The sequence below is a fragment of the Chrysochloris asiatica genome, unplaced genomic scaffold, assembly GCF_000296735.1.
Source record: "Chrysochloris asiatica unplaced genomic scaffold, ChrAsi1.0 scaffold00436, whole genome shotgun sequence".
Lineage (NCBI taxonomy): Eukaryota > Metazoa > Chordata > Mammalia > Afrosoricida > Chrysochloridae > Chrysochloris > Chrysochloris asiatica.
The window spans coordinates 660,109-665,425 of NW_006408954.1; positions in this window are offsets into that span (position 1 = coordinate 660,109).

A 5,317-nucleotide genomic window follows, 5' to 3' on the forward strand; every position below is an offset into this window, starting at 1 on the left:
TTTTTTTTTTTTCAAGTAATCACAACCCCAAAGTAGCTAGCATATGATGTAATTGTTTGGGATGGAAGCTGGGATAGAAGCATTTGGAACAGAATGAATAGAACAGCCCTGTAGTGTGTCCAAAGCTGTAAACCTGTTTTACAGAAGCAGCCTGTCACATCCCGTGGAGTAGCTGGTGGGTTCGAACTCACTACCTTAACTGTTGGAACAGTGAGCAGCTAACCATGGCACCACTGGGCCTCCTTATTACTTCAGTAGTTATAGTTTGGGCAAAATTAAGCCTAGATTGAAGTCTGTTCTGGTCTTACTTGACTAAGTTTAAACACAAGTCTTAAAAGTATCAAACTGTTTTCAAGAGATTACACTGTGTCCAAAAACAAAGTTCAACAACATATTTTTTAAAGTATATTTACCAACTGGGTAAAATTCACAATGTTTGAAATTCAGTCAAAATTTAACAGGCATTTAATTAAGAAAGCTGGAAAATATGACCCAACATAAAGAAAAAATTAAATTAATTGGAACTAATTAGTAAATGGCACAAATGATATAATTAATATAAGACGTTAAAGCAATTAGATAAGGATTTAAAACAGCTATTATAACTGTATCCCATATGTTTAAGAAGGTAGAGAAAAACATAAGCATATTAAAGAGAGGCAAAAAATACACAGTGTTAAAATTACATACTAAAAACCTTAACACAACCACTTAAAAAAACAAAAACATAGCTAATGAGGCAACAAAATAGATACAATGGAATAATACAAAAATCTAAACATAGAAAAGGAGGAAAATGTAACAAAGAGCAGATGGGACGAGTAGAAAACAAATAGCAACATGGCAGATTGAATCCCAACTGCTGTGGTGCTGCAGGATAATGCGCTGGACTGCAAGGTCGGTTTGAACCACAAAGTTGGCGATTCAAACGCACCACCCACTCCTTGGAAACCATATACAGGGTCGCTATGGGTTGGAACTGACTCCACGACACTTACCTGCAACAACAGTATCAAAATACACATAAATATAACTGTTCTAAACATTCCAATTAAAAGGATGATTCCCACATATAAACACACGTGACTCTCTAGGATAAGGGCTGGACTACTAACCACAAGGTTTGTGGTTCAAACCCACCAGTCACTCCTCTGAAATGCTATACATGGTCACTATGAGTCCGAACTGCCTTGGCACACAACAATGACATATGCACTTTAAATACACATGCACACTTTACATTTAAAGTCATAAATAGGTTAAAATGTTAAGGATGCAAAAGAATATACTACAACAAGAAGAATCAAAATAAAAATGGAATCGTTGTATCAATGTCAGCTGTAGTATATTCAAGGGAAAGAATATTGTTGTTGGGTGCTGTCCAGTCAGTTCCAACTCACAGCGACCCTATGCACAATAGAAAGCAGTACTGTCCAGTTCTGCACCATCACAATTGTTGGTATGCTAGAACCCATGAAGGATATATGAAAGGAGAATGATTTGAGTCCCTAGAGGATGCCTACGCTGTTATTTTGACATGGTGTCAATCAGAGTGTAGAATTCTTCAGGGAAGGGTTAGAGAGATGGAAACACCACCTTCCGAAGTATGAATCCACCTAGATGGAGGTTACATCAAGGAACAAGAGCTTCGCATTTTGGTATTTTTATAAAATAAAGATTTCTGTAATTTTGTAGCAATTCTTTTTGAGTTACCCTTGTATATGCATGTATGTCTACATCTGTCAATGTATTATTGTGTTAAGTGCCTCCAAGTAGGTTCTAACTCATAGTGACCCTGCCAGGGTTTCTGAGGTTGTAAATGTTTACAGGAGGAGAAAGCCTATCTTTTTCTCATGGAGCAGCTGGTAGGCTCGAACCACCAACCTTGTATTTGTCTTACAGAGCCACTGTACTTATTATGTCTACATAGTGGCAGCAAACAATTGTAATGTGAAATTTTTTAAATAAAAAAATACTTAGGAATAAATTAATGAGATGTGTGCAGTATTTATCCAAAAAAATTTATAACATATCATTGAGAAAACTATAGAGGATCTAAATAAATGGAAATATATACCATGCTCATAGATTAGAAAGTCAATATTATGAATATTTCATTTATCCCACAACTTGTCCATAGATTCAGTGCAATTCCTATCCAAAGTTGAGTAGACCTTTGTTCGTGGCAATTGACAAGTTGATTCTAAAATTGATGTGAGACCATAAAGGCTCTAAAATAGTTGAAAACTTCTTTAAGCACAAAATTGGAAGATCCACACTACCTGACTTTTAAACTTGTGTAAATCCAAATAATCAAAAGAGTATGGTAGTGTGGTAAGGGCAGATAAATAGGCAGTGAACAGAACAGTCCAGGATTGTTGTTGTTGTTAAGTGCCATCGAGTTGGGCCCAACCCATAGTGGCCCTATATAGATAGGGTTTCCGAGCAGTGGCTGGTGAGCTTGAACCCACAGCTTTGCAGTTCAAGCGGCTTTACAGTCCAGCACATTAACCCACAGCGCCACAACAGGAGTCAAGGATTAGACCTATAAATATATGACCTACTGATTTTTTACTAAAGCAGTTAGGCAATGCGATACAATGGGGAAAGAAAGTCGTATCCATACACGATGTAAGAAGAACTAGATATATAATGAAAAATAAACTTTGACGTCTACTTCTTCTCACACACACAGATTAATTTGACATAGATAATAAGCCTCAACACAAAAACTCAAACTCTAAAGCATCTAGAAGCAAAAGTATATTAATCTCCACATGACATTGATTTAGCAAATATTTCTTAGAAAAGATATTGAAAGCATGACACAGAAAAGAAATTTGTGATAAATTGGATTTTATCAAAATTTAAATTGTCTGTTCATCAAATGATGACAAATATTAAGAAGTAAAAAGTTGAGTTTGGAATATATAATAATTATATAAAACAATAACAAAAAAGACAAAAAAATGTTCATTAAAAAGGGAAAGATTAGAACACGTACTCACCAATGAAGGTAAACAAATGGCTGATAAATACGTATAAGTGTTCAGCATCACTGACCATCAGAAAAATGCAAATAAAATAAAATTCATACTAACTAGAATGGCTTAATTTAAAAAGAACAGAAACACCTATTGTTGTTGAAAATATGGAGAAAATTTGTTAATTGTTGCTACTAGATAACATTGGAAAATAGTTTGGCAGTTTCTTATAAAGTTATACATTAGATAAAATAATGATTAGTAATGACCTATTATGAGTCCTTGTGTGGCGCTGTGGATTAATGCACTGGACTGCAAGATTGGTTTGAACCACAAGGTCAGCAGTTCAAGTTAACCAGCCGCTCCTCAGAAACCCTACACAAGGTCATTTTGAATTAGAACCAACTCAGTGGCACTTAACAACAACAATGTCCAATTCTAAGAATTTAAGAAACATAAGGTATATGTTTATAGGAAATACTTTTACAATAATTTCATATTTTATTTATAAATAAAATAAATTTATCATTTTATGTTAACATTGAAACCTTTATAATATATTCAAAATGGAATTAAACTAATGTTCATCAGTTTAAGAATGAATAAACTATGATGTATCCATAAGGGTTCAATAGAAAACAGAGTGAAATATTAGTACTTTAAACTACATGGACCACCACTCATCTGTTAGTGTGCCGTACTGTAGTGGCTTGCGTGTTGCTGTGATTCTGGAAGCAATACCACTGATACTTTAAACGCAAGGAAGGTCACCCATGGTGGACAGATTTCAGATGAGCTTCAAGGAAAAGATAAACTAGGAAGAAGGAGAGACAATAATTGTTCTTAAGTGCTCTTGAGTCGGTTCTGGCCCTTAGCGACCCTGTATAGGGTTTTTGAGGAGCAGCTGGTGAGCTTGAACCCTCCACCTGTGGTTCAAGGTGACCTTGCAGTCTAGCATATTAACCCACAGCACCACACTGAAAACTTTATGAATAGCAATGGAACACTGTCAACACCAGAATATTGAATATTGAAACATGATGAAGAGCACCAGAACATTATCAGATATAGTGCCAGAATATGTGCCCATCAGGTTGGAGGGCATTCTAAATGCAACTGGGAAAGAAAGAGCTGCCTCCTCAAAGTAGATTTGACCATGATGACGTGAATGGAGTAAAGCCTTAGGGACCTTCATTTACTGATGGGAGCAACTGAAAATAAAGAGAAACAGCTGTAAACATCCATTAATAATCAGAAAATGGACTGTATCAAGTATGAATCTAGGAAAATTGGAAATTGTCAAAAATGACCAGACTTTACCTCTCATATTTTGGACATATTGTCAGGCGGGACCAGTCCCTGGAGAAGGGTATCATATTTGGTAAAGTAGAGGGTCGGAGAAAAAGAGGAAGACCCCCAACGAGATGGATTGGCCCAGTAGCAGCAGCAGTGGGCTCAGGCATAGCAACAATTGTGAGGTTGGCCCAGGACCCGGCAATGTTTTGTTCTGTTGTACACAGGGTCGCTATGAGTCGGTGTCAACTCAGTGGCACCTAACAACAATAACAAAAAAACTACATCGATGGATTTCAAAGTCATTAAAAAGCAAAAGAAGCCAGACCCAAAGCACTGCATACTGTGTTATCCCATCAGTATGTAATTCAAACACAGACAACACTGATTTGTGATGACAGAAATATACAGTGGGGCATGGGAGTAAAGGGGGATGGGAGTTGACTGCAAAGTGACTGAGAAACTATCTGGAGTGGTTGCGGGGTGGATATATTTATCAAAACTCAACACATTTTACACTTAGGTGCTCTGAATTTCACAGTATGTAAATTTTGCCTCAATAAAATTCTCAGAGAATCCTAAGAGACTCTCACAATTCTTTAATTGTACAGAAAGATGTTACTGTTTCTTAATTTAAAATAAGTGTCACATTTGCTGGAATTTGGAAATAATTCTTCTTTTATTTATTTAGTGAGCTATAGTAGTAATTAATAGTAGTTTCCACCTTTTAGCTATTGTTGACAGACGTGCTAAGACCATTCAGTGGGGTAAAGAAGAGCCAAGCTTTTTCAGATAGATTATTGGTTACAACAGCAAAAGCAAGAATAGCATATAAAGGTGATATCATAAAAAGTAAATCATTTTGTTCATCAAAGGATGTTACCAAAAAAGTGAAAAAACAACCTACAGATTGGGAGACTATCTTAAGGAAGCATATAGCTGATAAGGATCTAATACCATCTTCTAATATCTAATATGTGTGTGTGTATATATAAATGTTGTTGTTGTTAAGTGCCGTCGAGTCGGTTCCGACCCATAGC